Source organism: Bubalus kerabau, chromosome 22, assembly GCF_029407905.1.
Source record: "Bubalus kerabau isolate K-KA32 ecotype Philippines breed swamp buffalo chromosome 22, PCC_UOA_SB_1v2, whole genome shotgun sequence".
Classification (NCBI taxonomy): Eukaryota; Metazoa; Chordata; class Mammalia; order Artiodactyla; family Bovidae; genus Bubalus; species Bubalus kerabau.
The window spans coordinates 53,913,646-53,931,134 of record NC_073645.1 but is presented as its reverse complement, the minus strand read 5'-3'; the positions used below and the strand labels follow the sequence as shown (position 1 = coordinate 53,931,134).

Genomic DNA, 17,489 nt, shown 5'->3' with positions numbered 1-17,489 from the left:
GAAACTCAGTAACATACTTCTGAGTGACCTTGGGTCAAAGACGAAATCAAAAGAGAATTAATATTTTGAACTAAGAATGAAAACGTCAAAATTGTAGGATGCACCAAAGCAGTACTTACAGGAAAATCCATAGCGCTGGCGGCTATATCAAAAAAGAAGAAAGGTTTAAAAATCCATGACAGTTTCCACACTAAGAAACTGGAAAAAGTAGAGCAACCGAAACATAAACTAAGTAACAGAAACAAAAAGATCAATGAAGTAGAAAGCCTTTGCAACCCCATGGACTGTAGCCCGCCACGCTCCTCCATCCATGGGATTTTCCAAGCAAGAGTACTGGTGTGGGTTGCCATCGCCTTCTCCAGAGGATCTTCCTGACCCAGGGATTGAACCCAGGTCTCCCGCCTTGTAAGCGAGACGCTTTACCGTCTGAGCCACCAGGAAAGTCCTGAGATAGAAAGCAGGAGACGATAAAGATAATGAATCTGAGAGCTGGTTGTTAGAGATCAGGGGTGCTGATAAGCCTTTGCTGCCCAAAGGGCTGGTGCCAGGGGACTCTTGTGGCCTTCTTAGTTCACCCCTGGGTCACTGTCCTGCCCAGATGGCCCTGGAGCACTGGCCAGAGGCCCTGGTTCTAATCACTGTCCCCCCGGGGCCTTGGGGCTGAGGGGCATCAAGCCTGGGGTGGCAGCTTGGCTCCTATTTCCAGAACCATCCTACACTCATCCCCATCTTCTCCTGAATGGTGTTGTTTTCCCACCACGCCCTTGCCTTTTTTCAAGCATCTCCAAAGTTGTTCACTCTCAAAAATAATATATATATATATATTTACAATTCAGTAATTCCAAAACAGCATCCTCTCCGCGGAGCTTGGTGGACTCTCCCACCCATCCTATGCTCGGGCCCACACCTGGGCTGTGCCGCGAGCCCTTCCCTAAGGCCTCCGTTGCTGCAGGCAAGGACTTCCCTGGCCCACTGCTCTCCTGTGTCCGCCGAGACCTCCAGCTCACCCGGTCTCTGCAGTTAGACGCCCACAGCCAGCTCCCCCAGGAGACAGAGCCCCACCTCCACCGGGCACAGACAGTCTGACTCCCAGCTCTGCCAGCAGAGGGCACTTGAGCGCTTCCCACCTGAGGGCTTGGCAATGGGGCTGGACAGGCAGAGCAAGGGAGGCAGCTCGGGATGCCCACGGCCTGGACTCTGCAAGAGCTGGCGCCTCAGCAAGGCCCCAGGTGCCAAGGAGCCTGGCTCCTGGGTCCTCTGACCCATGGAGACAGTGCCAGCCCTCCACCCCAGGCAGCACACAGAGGAAGGAGCAGAGACTTGAGAGCGACTCAGGGCTGGGCCCATGCGGCCGGACCCCTGCCCAGTTGCCTCCCTCAGAGCCTGTTTCCTCTCCCACGGAAGCGGGGATGATAAGAAGTGCCACGTAGGGGACGCCAGCGCCCTACTGCCTCTGGACAGATGCACTGTCAAGGACCGTCTCTCGACTGCAGACAGCGCATATACACCCCTGCACAGACCTGGGGCCAGAAGTCCAAGTGGGTCTCCCTGGGTTAAATCAGGTGTGCGCAGCCTGGGCTGGTCCTGGTGGAGGCTCTGGGTCCTCTAGAGGCCACGGCCAAAGCCAGCTGTGACAGGCTCAGTCTGTCCCACGCTGCCCCCTCTGGCCTCTTGAGGACCCTCACAATTAGATTGGGTCTACCTGGATGCTCCAGGGTACTCTAGCTATCCCAAAGCAGCTGATGAACAGTGTCAATCCCAGCTTTGCCACATACCGTGACATACTGCTGGGTCCCGGGGGTTAGGTAGCAGACATGAGGGTGCGGAGAGGTCGTTCTGTACCGGACAAAATTACCTGCACCTGTTGCTCTGGACAGAGGGTCACTCGATAAAAATGGGCTCTTCCTCTGGTTTCTCTTGTCAGGAGGTGTGGCCGAGTTTCAAAGCCCTGCATGTAAAGAGTAAGCATGAAGGTGAATTGGCAGAGAAGCTAGATGGGAACAGGAGAAAAGGAAAGACGTGGGGAGACACCTTGAAGTGATGGGGGTCTCAGGGTGAGTCCCGGGGCCGTCTCTCCTCAGCCCCCACCCTCGCCTGAGCCTTCCCCATCTCGTGGGCCTCATCCGACCTGGAGCAGGTCCTCTCCTGAGCGACGCCCATGCATCCACCGGGGGAGATGGACCTCCTGTCCGGCGGCCTCTCCCTCATCATTCCCACCAGCTGCTGGAGCTCGTGTCATCTAACCCTCTTCTGGCCGGAGTCATGGAAAGTACCACTTGTGTTTGGAGCAATTTTCCAATAAGTCAAGAAGGAAAAAGTCAAAGGCTCCAACACAGATGCCTTTGAGAAGGAGAGTGGCCCCGGCCTTTCGGGATGAAAGGGAGGCTGTCGGGGGCCTCGGCTGAGAGAGATGACAGAGGGTGAGGCATGAAGCGGTGGGGCCGCACGATGCTCCCTGCAGAGTGCACTGTCTGGAAGGCACGGCCTATAGAAGGGGCCTAGAGGACGGGCGGTGCTGCCCTGGAGCAAGACCAGGAGTCAGCTGTCTGTAGGCCACTGGCCAGCAAAGGTGCCCTGCCTGTAAACCACCATGGAGACCATGCCGGCTGCCTCCATCCATGTCCAAAAGGGGACGGTCAGTGTCCTCAGTCATGTGGTGCCAGCTTCCCTCCCTCAGCACCGCTGCTGTGAGCGTGACTTGACTTTCTCTCACTTCAGCAGACCCTCCCCTCCACCAGGTTTTAAGACCGGGGGAGCATTTCTGTTCCTGTTTGAGTCCCGCGCAGTTCCAAACCCTGCTGGATGAGTCCTACAAAATGAAATCCGTTCTCAGAACTCACCTCCCTACGCTGACCGCCCCGACAGGAGGCCTCTTGGCACCCGTCCCCCATGCCGGGACTCGTCTCTCGTTTCTGGAAGGTCAGGATGTGCTCATCCCCGTGAAGTCAGCACCAAAAGGAGGCACCAGGACACAGGAAGAACAGGTGTCCGGCCTTTGCTGACTTCCTGGCCCTTCAGGGCTCAGAGCAAACCGCAGGAACAACGCCACTCAGACTGGGGTCGGTGTCCGCCCCAGTGTGGACTCAGCGGGCCGGTCTTTGAGGCTTTGCTATCATTTCAGGGGCTCACCTGAGATGGGGTGGGGAGTTGGCACTGGCTTCAGCACCTACCAGCCTCAAGAGGGGCCACTGCCGGGGCTGGGTCTGGTCTCCTGTCCACACAACAGGCCTGGCTGGTCTGCTCCTGGAAGCCAGGTGCCTTCAGGCATCTTCATCTCTTCTGGTGACCAGAGACAGTGCCCAGGCTCCTACAGCTAGGTCCAGGCTTCTGTGCCCAAAGCCTGCATGTTGACAGAAATGGGGTCCTGTCCTTCTCACGCCCGCCACCCCAGCCACCTCCCATCCCAGGGCCCAGTGGGGCTGGAGAGGCCACTGTGCCGGAGCCTGTTCGAGCTCAGTGCTGCGGTCTGGGCTTTGACGTCCACGCCCAGGGGATCTCGTCCATCCTCTAACCCCCTCTGGAGCCAGGCCAGGCAGGAGCCTGGTCAGCACTGGCTCGCCTTGCTGGGAGGGAGACACACCAGTCCAGATGCCTCCTGGGAGACCTCCTGAAGGTCGGCACCGGTCCCTGGCCCCACAGTCCCATCCCACCTCAGACCACCTAGACACAGCCCAGGCCCCACGTCATCCACCCAGACGCCACCTCTGGGCCATCCTGAGAGGACATGGGGCAGGCCCAGGCAGCTGGCTGTTATCCTCATTAAAGTTCTTTTTCAAAGGCTCCAGTGAGTGGCCTGCTAAAGATAAACTATCAGGAGAGAGGCCTTCAAAGAAAGTGCTTTAATGATGCAATTATCTTCAATCAACTCAGAACATCTTTATTACATTAGAAAAGGGCGATTTATCTCGGAATGCAGAAAGAGCTGGTCTAGCCTCAGACACAGGCCTGGCAGGAGGGCTCTGAGGGCCCCTTTCAGTCTTGCTTCTAAATTTGCATGGTGAGAAACTTCCTGAGTGAATTTCTCTAGCTTAACTGGACAAAGCATCATCCAAAACTAGTTTTCATTAAACAACTTTGCTTTTTCAAAAATTAACATTTAGTCGATTTTCTTTGCTGCTTCTGCGTTCAGGGATATTACTCTGACATGAAATCGTTACTGGCAAACCAATCTCCTGATTTATTCTAAAATGCGTGCGGGGTTTCTTCCCTTGGCGGAGAGACTGCAGAGCGGTGCCTCGTTTGCAGCACTCAAGAAGGTTTCCAAACCAAAGATCCGTTCAGTTTCGATACGTGCTAATCTCTGTCGCACCTTCGCTCCTTCTTCGAACCCGGTCCGGGATCCCTCTCCACCTGGTCGCGGCGTCTCGGAAGCAGCTCGGCGGTCCGGCCGGGGTCTGTCCGAACTGGCGTCGCAGGGCTTTTCCCAGGTCCCAGGGCCCGGGTTTCCCGAGGATTCGGCCCAGCAAGTGCGGAGCGGGAGAGGCTGACACCCAGTGACCGACCTCGGGACCGACGGCCCGAGGCCCCTTCTTGTGTCCCAGGCCCCGTGTCGTAGGCGCTTGAGACGTGGGAGCCTCGGCCTCCCCCGCGGCCCCGGGGCCTGCCCTGGGACCTTCGCCGCGCCCCGCCGGCCGCTCCCGGGGCCAAGCTGTGGGACGCCAGGGAGAGCGCCCGCCAGCTACGGGCGCCTGGAAAGCCACCCAGGCTCAGGGCGCCGTGGCCCGACTTCCAAGCGACGGAAGCAGAGTCTCCAGTCCAGGTGCAAGGTCGGCCAAAAGTGGCCCCCAGGGTTTGGAGACAGCGCCTGGACCACGGCAGGCACGAGCCGATGGCTCCGGCTCCGGGCTGTGGCGCAGCGGGACGAGCCGCCGGCGGGCGAGGACACTGCGGGAGGCGCCCGGACCGAAGCTCAACCCCGTTGCGCCCACTGCGGGCTCCTCTACGCGAGGAGGCTGGGGCCAGCGCCTCATGCTCCCCGGTGTCCCAGCCGCATCCCAGCCCGGCCACAGCGGGTTCTAGGAAACCGACGGGGTGCGCCAGGCTGGCCGGGGCTGGGACGCACAGGGCTCCCAGTCCGGGGCTCGGCCGGCGGCCCCGCCCCTCCTTGCCCGTCCCCTCCTCCCGGATCAGCGAAACCAATGGGCGTCTGAACCCACGCGGCAGCCACTGCGGCGATTGGACAGCTGGGTATGAAAGGGGCGCCGCTTTTTATAAAAAGGGCGCCGGGGGAGGGGGCGCCACCGAGTCCCCGGCAGTCTCGCTGCGTGCTACCCTCACGTTGCGCCCGCCGGGCTCCGCTAGCCCAGCGCCCGCCCGTCAGCGCATGGCCCCGGCTTTGCTCGGCATGAACCCCGCTGGGCTCAGGACGTGGGACGGGGACCGTGCGAGGTTCGGCCCGCTGCCCTTCGGCGTCGAGTCGTTGCTGGAAGCCGAGCGCTGGCTGGGCTCGGAGCCCGTGCAACCCCAGAAGGAGAGGCCGCGGGGCGCCGCGGAACCCCGGGCCTGGTTCCCGCCGGCCGCCCCCTCGACCGCCCCACGTAAGTGCCCTGTTGCGCGGTCCGGGGCTGCGAGAGGACCCCGCTTGGCCCTGGCTCGGAGGACCAGGGCGGGAAAGGCGCTGTCGTTTGTAACTTCGTAAACAGCCATCCACTAACGCGCCGGCCTGAGTGCAAAGAAAAAAACCAGCGCACGAGAGCCCGCCCAAGCCCTCCGGCGCGCGAGCCCTGACCCACCTGCCCCCTCCAAACAGGTCTACCCTGCTCTACCCGGGGGCGGGGCCCGCAACCCCAGACCCAGGGCCTCTCGTCTCGGAGTGTCTCTGGCCGTGCACCCTACAGTCCCCGCCAAGGTGGACCTCTGCTTCCCCTCCTCGCTCACCGCTCAGGTCTTGCTGCGGTTTCGTGCCCAGGTTTCTCGCTTTTCCAAGCGGGCCGAGTTCCCCTCCTCCTTGGGGAGCAGAGCCCCAGTCCACTTTGTCCCTCTCCGCGCGCCGCCCCCCTCCCCCTCCCGTGCCTTTGCTTCTATTACCCCGCAGGCTTCGGGGGTCCCGTCTCACGTGAGGCCCGCGGTCATAGAGGCAGGACTCACATCCAGAATCGGCCGTGGCGGCGATCCCGGAGTGCGTCAGAGCGCCCGCTTTGTGCTCTTTCCCCCCAGGCGTCCCCAGCCCTCCAGCCTGCGCCCTCGGGAAACAGAAGAGCAACCGCAAGCCGCGGACGCCCTTCACCGCCGCGCAGCTGCTGGCGCTGGAGCGTAGGTTCGGTCAGCAGCAGCACCTGTCCGTCGCCGAGCGCGCCGCATTCTCCAGCAGCCTGAGTCTCTCCGAGACGCAGGTCAAGATCTGGTTTCAGAACCTCCGGGCCAAGGCCAAGAGACTGCAGGAGGCCGAGCTGGAGAAGCTGAAGTTGACGGCCAGGCCGCTGCTGCCCCCGTCCTCCCCTCCCTTCCCGCTGGGCGCCCGCCTTCACGGGTCCGCCGCCGCCCCACCGCAGGTGCCCGGACTCCTCGCCGCGCCCGTGGCCGCCTACGGCCTGTATTACCTGCCCTAGAGCCGGGAGACCCTGGGGCTGCGGGTCTGCTGGGCAGGAAGGGCGGGGCGGGGCGGGGCGGGGCCGGTGGACCTCGGTCCCCGGGAAGGAGCTGGGATCCCGCTGGTTGCGCAGCGGGCGTCTGGGGTCCTCTTCTTGACTCATTTTTAAGGTTTTTGTGTTTTGTTGTTAATAGTGTTGTAACAGATGCACAGACCTATCTCTGGGTATCTTACGGATATTTGAAAGCTTTTTACAAAGTCATGTTTGTACAAATTTTCCTGAAAAGCAGTGAACATAGTTTTATCGTGTCGAAATGGACCGAAGTAGGGCTTCTCCTTGTGTACAAAACAGCCAGTAAAGCATTTTGAGGCCCCGTCTCCAGCAGCCGCGGGCCCTGGGAACCTAGTAGGTTGTTTCTGGCTTCGGCGGCCGGAAGCCGATTCCGAGCAAAGACAAGACAGAGATAGTTTGGCGCCGGGCTTGCCAAAGAGAAACTTACCTGTTGCTTTCACAAACGAACTTTCTCAGCGTCGTGGCCGCTTGGAAACGTCCACGCGTATTTTAGGGCATTTTCCCCACGCTCATTTAGTTTCTCTACTGCACCAGAGGCTAGGTGCTGTCTACGGGAACGTGTGTCATGCGCAGGGCGCCCACGCTTCGGCCGCCTGCCTCGGAGCCTCGGCATTGGCGGAGCGCGGGCCTGGCGGGGCCGCTTGGCTTCCGCGAGGACGGAGCCGGAGGGGGCCGGCGGTGGGCGGGGTCAGGCGCATCCCAGCAGGGCCGGCGAGGCCCGCGGTCAGGAACTTCCCAACCACTGCACGGCCTGGCTGGTGGCCGGAGACCTGATCCTTAGCCTCCCACTGCCTTTGGACAACGTGCTGAGTTAGTTTAGGAATCTGGAGCTCAGGCGCCAGGTGAGAAGACCAGCTGACCCTCGGAGCTGGAGAGGGGACCCGGGCTGCAGACCGCCTGGGCTGCGGGGGCCCACAGGGGAAGGAATTCCCGGCCCTTCCCCCGCTGAGGACCGCAGAGTTGGGGTCCTGCCGCCTGGAGAAGAGGAAGGAGATGGAGTTCTATTGGACAGGCAGCAGGAAGCGAGGACGGCGAGGCATTAACTTCTGCTTTTAGCTTCATTCTCCCTGGGTTTCCTGGAAAATGCAAAGTCAGGACTTGAGAGAGAAGCTAACCGAGTTCTTGAAGCACTGCTGCTGGAGATGAAGGCGTGGTGATGGGAGGAGGAGGTCAGTTGCCGCCCATCTCTCCTCTGATGTGGACGAGCGAGTCCTGAACCCGAGCTGTTTAAACTCGGAACCCAACTCCAGTCACGACTTTCAAGGGGTGGTCTGGAAATGCGGTGGAGAAGGTGGACAGGGTCCCTGCAGCAAGGGAGCTTGGCGGAGGGGCCAGGGGGCCTGAGAGCAGCCACGGAGCAGGTTCTATCCGCTCAGGCCCTCACAGAAGCGAACCTGCTGCTTTCCAAGGCTGGTCAATACTTCATCCTTTTCTCCGCACCACAGAGCACTGGGCAGCCCGGGCTTGGGGGAGCCGGCCGCATTGGTTTGCTCCGTCTCCATATCCGGTTCTTACCAAGACCCCCCTAGGGAGCCTCATCGCTCAGGTCCCCACAGAGGTGGTCGGCGTCTTTTGTCTGACTCAGGGTTTGGCACCCAGACTACCGGAGGGTGACTGAGGCTCCGTGGGGCCCAGAGCCCACCAGCTAGGTGCTCTTGCTGGGCAAGGCTGAAGCAGACTTACCAAGACTGTTCCTTGGTTCTAGAATAGGGTCCTGCCCAGGATGGGAGAGGGCAGTTCGCCCATGGACTTCTCCTTGGGCCCCTGAACGCTCTGGGCCAGGTGTCGGAGCCCAGGGGCACTGTGGCCATCTCCTCGGCCACTGTGTCTCCAAGGCCTTGAGCGACCAGGAGCCCACTGGAGCCAGCATGGGAGGATTCACTCATCATGACCCTGCCGAGCTCCGGCGCCCTGCCCCCTCACTACCTGCCGGTGCCCTGTTATCGGGTTTGCAGACAGCAGGCCTCCCGTGGGCACCCCCTGGACAGAGGGGCAGGACGGCAGTGCAGGGCAGACTGTGCCTCCGGAGGTACAGAGGCCCCTGATCCAGAGACAGAGGGTGGCAGAGTTGTGCAAAGGTGTGGACTCCGGGCGATCCTTGGACGTGCAGAGCGCGGAAGGTGGGACTGTGGAGGACCCCAGGTCGTGACTCGCTCACGAAGCCCGAGTCTCAGGCTCCCACGTCAGCGTCACCTCTGCTGCCTGGGTGGGGTCAGGCTGGGCCCCAGGGTCCCTCCTGGCACCCAGTCAGCTCCAGGGCCCCTGCTGGCCCCTGCACCAGCCTGGCCTACTCTGTGTCTGGGGGGACGCCCCGAGCCCACTCCAGGCATGGACCCCAGGTCGCAGGCACTCTGCCTGTGGACCCCTCAGAGGGTGCGGCTGGCTTAGTCTTGCTTCAGGACTTCCGGGGGAGGGACTGAACCATCTGACCGTGGATCTTGAATGATCACAGACAGCAGTTTCCAGAAGGACAGAGACCTCCTCGAGGGACTCCTCCGACACTGGGCACTTCCTGAGCTGGGCTGGGGGGCTGTGGGCTCTACTGTCCTTGCCAGAATATGCAGGCGATTTTACATTTGCTTTTGTGAACATGAAACATTTCATTACAGGAAAACACTACCGAGGTGATACTTCATCCCGATAGGCTGGAAAGCTAAAATGATCACCTTGTAAAGAATGAGGCCATTTCTGCATCACCTGAGACCACGCGCTTCTGGATGCAGCCAGCAGCGGGCAAAGGCAGGTTCTCTTCTGGCCTCCCAGCCAGCGCTGCGCACGCCCTCAGCAGTGGTTCTGAGTGACCGCACCACACGTGTGTCCCTGGCGTGACAGTGCGTAATGCTCCCCAGATGGCCCAGAGCTCTGGAGCTCTCATTTGACTTTTAAACAAGTGTTGTCTCAGTAACTAAATACACAACTTTGCTATTTCTGATATTCTGTATGTTGTGCATTTTCATCAATTAGACCGTTAGGAGAAATAACCATACAACAAATTAACCAGCGTGGCCCGTGATGATAAGATGCAGAATTTCAGAGGCAGTAAAACGTGGACAGGCAATGTCTCAGCATGTATGAAGCATGTGTTTTTAAAAAACACACCAAACAGTTGCATTATTCCTTTAAACATTCAAGGAATGATGTCACTGTTTTTCCAGGTTGACTTTGAAAATTTGTAGAATGAGGAACCGCGTACTCATGCCTACCCTCAGTGAGCCCCTGTGCCCACAGTGTGGGGTGGTGAATGCTACATCCAGAGGCCTGGGGGCAGTGCCCAGGACCTGAAGGAGGCAGGATTAATTTCCGTTAAATGGAGCTGAAATGAAACACAGCGATATACATCACTCACTCTTCTCCTGCCTTACGGGCTGGCTAGAGCCTGCAGTGTGAGTGTGGACAGAAGTTTCCAGAAGGGCATCTTTGTCTTACTCTTGCTTTTTAAAGCAAATACTTTTAACATTTCACCGTAAGCATGATGTGTGCAGGGGTTTTTCAGGTGCCCTACGTTTCCAGCTAGTTGATAGGATGTTTTAATATCAGTGAAGGTTGCACTTTGTTAAATGCTTTTTCGGCATATATTTGGGTGATCAGTTGCTTCCCCCTTGAATTTGTTAACATGGTAAATTACAGCGGAAAGTCCAGTTTCTCCCTATCATGTCCAATACTTGTTTCTATCTGACATTTCGATTGCAGCCAGCCGAGTGAATGTGAAGCCTCAGGCTTTAATCTGTGTTTACTAGTGACACCATCTTCTCATGTGCTCATTTGCCATTTATATATTTTCTTTAGAAAAACATCTGCTTAAGTCCCTTGCCTAGTTTTCAGTTGGGTTTTCTTTTGTGTTGAGTGTTTGTAAGCATTCTTTATATGCTCAGGATAGTAAATCCTCATCAGACACAGAATTTGCAAATATTTTTTTCCATTATGTGGGTTGTCTCTCCACTTTCTTGACAGTGTCCTTTGAAGTACAAAATATTTTAATTTGATTAAATCCATTGTAGCTATTTTTAATTTTGTTGCTTGCACTTAAAAAAAAATTGATTTGGCTGGGCCGGGTTTTAGTTGCAGGGTCTGTGGTTGCAGCCTGTGGGATCTCTAGTTGTGGCATGCAAGCTCTGAGCTGCAGGACCAGCCCGGGGCACCCTGTACTGGGAGCAAGGAGTCTTTACCACTGGATCGCCAGGGAAGTCCTTGCTTCTGCTTGTGATGTCATACTTAAGAATCTTTTGCCAAATCCACAATCAAGAAGATTCACTCTGGTTTTTACCTAAGTGTTTTATAGTTATATTTCTTACATTTAGACGTTTGATCCATTTTTAAATATTCTGTAAGGTAAGTATCCAACTTGATGATTTTGCATGTGGTTATCCAACTATCCCAGCACCATTTGTTGAAAAGACTGCTCTGTCCCCATTGTCTTTGATGCCCTCAACTATCGCTTGACCGTAGGTGTGTGGGTTTATTTCTGGACCTTTAGTTCTGTCCCATTGATCTGTATATTTATCCTCTGTCAGTACCAGAGTCTGCATTACTGTTGCTTTGTAGTAAGTTGTTTTGTTGGTTTTTTTTTGGTAGTAAGTTTTGAAACCTTCCTATTTTGCTCTCCTTTCAAGAACAAGAATGACCTATTCTGGGGTCCTTGCAATTCCATATGAATTGTAGAATCGGATTGTCAATTTCTACAAAGAAGTCCACTAGGTTTCTGATAGTGCCTTGAATCTATAAATTAGGGACTGTTTTAGGGAATATTGCCATTTTAATAATGTTAAGTTAATCATGCATGAGACGTTTTTCTAATTATTTAACTCTTTATCTGAACAGTGTTCTATAGCTTTCATGGTGTTTGTTCCTCAGTCACTAAGTTGTGCCCAAATCTTTGCGACCCCATGAACTTCAGCACACAGGCTTCCCTGTTGATCACCAACTCTCGGAGGTTCCTCAGACTCATGTCCACTGAGGTAGCGATGCCGTCCAACCATCTCGTCCTCCATGTTTCCTTCTCCTCTTACCCTCAATCCCTCCCAGCATCAGGGTCTTTTCCAATCAGTTGGCTCTTCGCATCAGGTGGCCAAAGTGTTGGAGTTTCAGTTTCAGTATCAGTCCTTCCAATGAATATTCAGGGTTGATTTCCTTTCGGATTGACTAGTTTGAACTCCTTGCTGTCCAAGGGACTCTCAAGAGTCTTCTCCAACACCACAATTTCAGTGTATCAATTCTTTGGCACTCAGCCTCATTTATGGTCCAACTCTCACATGCATACATGACTCCTGGAAAAACTATAGCTTTGACTATACAGATCTTTGTCAGTAAAGTGATGTCTCTGCTTTTTAATATGCTGGTTAGGTTTGTCATAGCTTTTCCTCCAAAGATAAGGCATCTTTTAATTTCACGGCTGCAGTGCCTGTCAACAGTGATTTTGGAGCCCAGGAGGATAAAATCTGTCACTGTTTCCACTGTTTCCCCTTGTATTTGCCATGAAGTGATGGGACCGGATGCCATGATCTTAGTTTTTTGAATGTTGAATTTTAAGCCAACCTTTTCACTCTCCTATTTCACCCTCATCAAGATGCTCTTTAGCTCCTCTTCACTTTCTGTCATTAGAGTGGTATCAGTTCAGTTCAGTTCAGTTCAGTTGCTCAGTCGTGTCTGACTCTTTGCGACCCCATGAATTGCAGCACGCCAGGCCTCTCTGTCCATTACCAACTCCCAGAGTTCACCCAAACTCAGGTGCATCGAGTCGGTGATGCCATCCAGCCATCTCATCCTCTGTCATCCCCTTCTCCTCCTGCCCCCAATCCCTCCCAACATCAGGGTCTTTTCCAATGAGTCAACTCTTAGCACGAGGTGGCCAAAGTATTGGAGTTTCAGCCTCAGCATCAGTCCTTCCAATGAACACCCAGGACTGGTCTCCTTTAGGATGGACTGGTTGGATCTCCTCGCAGTCCAAGGGACTTGCAAGAGTCTTCTCCAATACCACAGCTCAAAAGCATCAATTCTTCAGCACTCAGCTTTCTTCACAGTCCAACTCTCACATCCATACATGACCACAGGAAAAACCATAGCCTTGACTAGACGGACCTTTGTTGTAATATCTTTGCTTTTGAATATGCTATCTAGGTTGGTCATAACTTTCCTTCCAAGGAGTAAGCGTCTTTTAATTTCATGGCTGCAATCACCATCTGCAGTGATTTTGGAGCCCCCCAAATAAAGTCTGACACTGTTTCCACTGTTTCCCCATCTATTTCCCATGAAGTGATGGGACCGGATGCCATGATCTTCGTTTTCTGAATGTTGAGCTTTAAGCCAACTTTTTCACTCTCCTCTTTCACTTTCATCAAGAGGCTTTTGAGTTCCTCTTCACTTTCTGCCATAAGGGTGGTGTCATCTGCATATCTGAGGTTAATCACCTGGGCCTCATTATTTGTTTTTCTGGTGACTGGTTGGATTATTTCAGTGAAGACTGTGTGCCGCCCCCACCCCTGCCAGTGGTGCGCGCTGTGCTGAGGGCAACACCGCCCTGGGCCACACCCCGCTGTCAAACGCCACTAATTGCTGAAGTAGATGCTTTTCTGGAACTCTAGTTGTTGGCGATTTGATCTCTGGTTCCTCTGTCTTTTCTAAAACCAACATCTGGAAGTTCACGGTTCACGTATTGCTGAAGCCTGGCTTGGAGAATTTTGAGCATTACTTTGCTAGTGTGTGAGATGAGTGCAATTGTGCGGTAGTTTGAGCATTCTTTGGCATTGCCTTTCTTTGGGATTGGAATGAACACTGACTTTTTCCAGTCCTGTGGCCACTGCTGAGTTTTCCAAATTTGTTGGCATATTGAGTGCTGCACTTTCACAGCATTGTCTTTTAGGGTTTGAAATAGCTCAGCTGGAATTCCATCACCGCCACTAGCTTTGTTCATAGTGAGGCTTCCTAAGGTTCACTTGACCTCACACTCCAGGATGTCTGGCTCTAGGTGAGTGATCACACCATTGTAATTATCTGTGTCATAAAGATCTTTTTTGTATAGTTCTGTGTATTCTTGCCACCTTTTCTTAATATCTTCTGCTTCTGTTAGGTCCATACCATTTCTGTCCTTTATTGTGCCCATCTTTGCATGAAATGTTCCCTTGGTATCTCTAATTTTCTTGAAGAGATCTCTAGTCTTTCCCATTCTTTGTTGGGAAAACATCTACTTCGCTTTATTGACTATGCCAAAGCTTTTGACTGTGCAGATCACAACAAACTGTGGAAAATTCTTCAAGAGATGGGAATACCAGACCACCTGACCTGCCTCCTGAGAAATCTGTATGCAGGTCAAGAAGCAACAGTTAGAACCAGACATGAAACAACAGACTGGTTCCAAACTGGGAGAAGAGTACATCAAGGATGTATATTGTCACCTTGCTTATTTAACTTATATGCAGAGTACATTATGCGAAATGCCGGGCTGGATGAAGCACACGCTGGAATCAAGATCACCGGGAGAAATATCAATAACCTCAGATATGCAGATGACATCACCCTTATGGCAGAAAGCAAAGAGGAACTAAAGAATGTCTTGATGAATGTGAAAGAGTAGAGTGAAAAAGCTGGCTTAACACTCAACATTCAAAAAACGAAGATCATGGCATCTGGTCCCATCACTTCATGGCAAATAGATGGGTAAACAATGCAAACAGTGTCAGACTTTATTTTCTTGGGCTCCAAAATCACTGCAGATGGTGACTGCAGCCATGAAATTAAAAGATACTTGCTCCTTGGAAGAAAAGCTATGAAAACCTAGACAGCATGTTAAAAAGCACAGACATCACTTTGCCGACAAAGGTCCGTCTAGTCAAAGCTATGGTTTTTCCAGTCGTTACATATGGATGTGAGAGTCGGACCATAAAGAAGGCTGAACGCCGAGGAACTGATGGTTTTGAACTGTGGTGTTGGAGAAGACTTGAGTCCATTGGACTGCAAGGAGATCAAACCAGTCAATGGTAAACAAAATCAGTCCTGAATATTCATTGGAAGGACTGATGCTGAAGCTGAAACTCCAATTCTTTGGCCACCTAATGTGAAGAACTAAGTCATAGAAAAAGACCCTGATGCTAGGAAAGATAGAAGGCAGGATGAAAGGGGACAACAGAGCATGAGGTTGTCGGATTGTATCACCAACACTATGGACTTGAGTTTGAGCAAGCTCCGGGAGTTGGTGATGAACAGGGAAGTCTGGCGTGCGGCAGCCCATGGGATCGCAAAGAGTTGGACACGACTGAGCGACTGAACTGAACTGAATTGCCAGCTGATTGCTCTACTGATTTCAACAACCCCCTGGGCATAAATTCCTCTACAACTTATCCAATCCCGTTCCAGCCTGTCTGACACGATCTTTGTTTTTAAACTGGAGTATAATTGCTTTGTAATGCTGTTAGTTTCTGCTGTACAACAACAGTGGATCAGCTGTAAGTACACACATACCCTCTCCCTCTTGAGCCTCCCTACCCCAACCCCATCCCACCCCTCTCGGTCATCGCAGAGCAGACTGAGCTCTCTGTGCTATACAGCAGCTTCCCGCTAGCTTTTACACGTCACAGTGCATATAAGTCAATGCTACTTTCTCAAGTCATCTTGCCCTTTCCTTCCCCCATTCCCATAAGCCTGTTCCCTATGTCTGTGTCTATTTCAGCTCTGGAAATAGGTTCATCTGTGCCGTTTTTCTGGATTCCATATATATGCATTAATATGTGACATCTGACACAAACTTTTCTGCGTTGCTGTTTCATGTTCCCACCCCATGAGGGCTCCCCTGGCTTTCTTATTCCCTGGTTCCCTCCTGTGAACCAGCCTCCAGCTTAGCCTTATCTTGACTTTCCTCCTGAGTGTCCACCACTGCCTCATGAAACTTGAGAACTTGGGCTTGAACTTCTCCACAGTCTGTTGCAAACAGAGTCAGTCCTCTGGGAAGAGATTAGGAGCAATCTGTTGCACTAACTTGCTCACTCCCCACAGTCCGAGCTGTGACTCTGGAGCCGGCGGGGAGGACAACGGCAGATGTTTCCGTGACACCCCTGCTCCAGGAGCTTGGTGGCGGGGCGCCGGCCTGGGGTCCTCTCCGCCATCTCTCCTGGCGAGAACCACTGCCCCACAGCTGAGGAAGTGATCAGCGGCCCAGCACCCTCAGTGGTGCCAAGGTGGAGCGTGCCCGCCAAGAGGGGGCTGGGCAGGAGGGTGCCCTGCACTCAGGCGGCCTCACCCCCACTTAGGCAGGCACTGGGCCTGCTCCTCGGGGAAGGAGCCGGGGGAGGAAGCCTTGAGTCCTCAGCTGCAGCCCCTGGAGCAGGGTCTCTGCAGTGGACGTGTGTTTTGTCTTTAAACATTAAGAACTCACGGATGTAAGTGTATTTGATGTGTTTCTTCCGGTTGTAGTTCTTGTTCTCAGTCCACACCAGCTGTCTTGCCCTCGACCAGCAGCACGTTTCTGGGGTGCCTCCTGAGCCCAAGTTTGGTATTCCTCAATAGCTTCCTTGATCTCAAAAGACTAATCTGGGCTTTCAATAAATTGTAGGTTTAGTAAATATGGTATATACATTATAGCTTACAACAATACTTCTAATTCAAATTCAGGACTATGGGTTTTTAACTTCAATGCTTCTAAATCTACTTTTTCTCAAGCCAAAAAATTTCAGTTCTTGAAACTACTCAGGTCATTTGGTAATTGGGACATTTGAGTTGTTCTCAGTAGTTATTAAAAATTTCACTGAATAAACTGCCTTTTGTGTAAATCTTTTGAAGTACTGCAATGTGGGTTCAGAATGTAGTCCTAAAAGTGGGGTTGCTAGGTCAAGATATGTGCAGAAGTGACTTTGTTAGGTATTGGTAAATTCCCCTTCCTAGGGGTTTGCAGCATGCAGCACCCCCACTGACCACATGTGAGATGCCTGTGCCCCCACTTCACACATAAAAGGGTGTGCCATCTAACCTTTGGGTTTTGTCAACTGGATGCAGAAGAATGGGTCTCTGTGTATTTTTATTTCTATTTCTCTTTCTATGGGTGAAATGAGGGGTCAGTTTCTATCCCTCAGATGTTCTGCTTTGGCTAGGGTTGTGTAAAGGCAACACAGAAAGGGCATGGGTGGAAAAGAGAATTGGGGTGAAAATTCATAACTAATAATTTTTAACAATCTATTTTTCTAATAATTTATTTTAAAGTGGCCCTAGATCATAGATCTGCAGTCATATGGCAGAAACAAATATTCATTTTTTCAGCTAGAACCTAGACATGTCAGAGAAACTCCAGTGGTCAATTCCAAGCAATACAAACTCACAGCCAAAAGTCATAAAATTCACCAGGAAACAAGGCAGCATGAGTGAGGCAACAGAAAAAAGGATAGAGGGATCAGACCCACAGACTTCTGATATTGGTGTTATCAGTCAGAGAGTGTACAGTAAGTTTAATTTGTTAAAAAAGAATGAGTTGAAGATAAGATTAACAAAAGCTATAAAAGTCCAGCAAATCAGAAAAACAACATAGGACTTAAAAGAACTGAAAATCATAACTGTGGAAATTAAACCCTGTGAATGAGTTCAACAGCACATCTGACACAGCTGATAAGATGATTAGTGAACTGAAAAATGGGTCTTGAGCAATCACCCAGAATGCAGCAGAGACAAATGAGGGACAGGAAGCAGGGAAGGGCTGCGGAGGGCAGAGGGAGGGCATCTGACTGCTTCTGTGATTTTAGAAGGAGCAGGAACCGAGAATGGGGTAGAGGTGCCATCTGAAGCGAGAAAAGCCCAGGTTCAGAACACCCCCCGTGGGGCAGGCAGGGTGACGAGCAACTTCACTGGAAGCACTGGTGGAAACAGCACGGAGGAGACGAGGAACCTTCGGGCTGACAATCGAAGCACAGCCAG

At 53.1% G+C, this 17,489-nt stretch overlaps 2 long non-coding RNA genes across 2 annotated transcripts; one reads left to right on the top strand and one right to left on the bottom strand.

Annotated features, from left to right (window-relative positions):
- Positions 1-7,210, bottom strand: LOC129637052 (uncharacterized). The gene is made up of 4 exons (XR_008707325.1): positions 7,030-7,210; positions 3,130-3,340; positions 1,856-1,948; positions 1-445 (listed from the first exon to the last, which is right to left on the bottom strand). It is a non-coding gene; the product is annotated as an uncharacterized LOC129637052 (long non-coding RNA).
- A 95-nt stretch (positions 7,211-7,305) lies between these two features.
- Positions 7,306-10,683, top strand: LOC129637051 (uncharacterized). The gene is made up of 2 exons (XR_008707323.1): positions 7,306-7,771; positions 9,212-10,683. It is a non-coding gene; the product is annotated as an uncharacterized LOC129637051 (long non-coding RNA).
- The last annotated feature ends 6,806 nt before the right edge of the window (positions 10,684-17,489 follow it).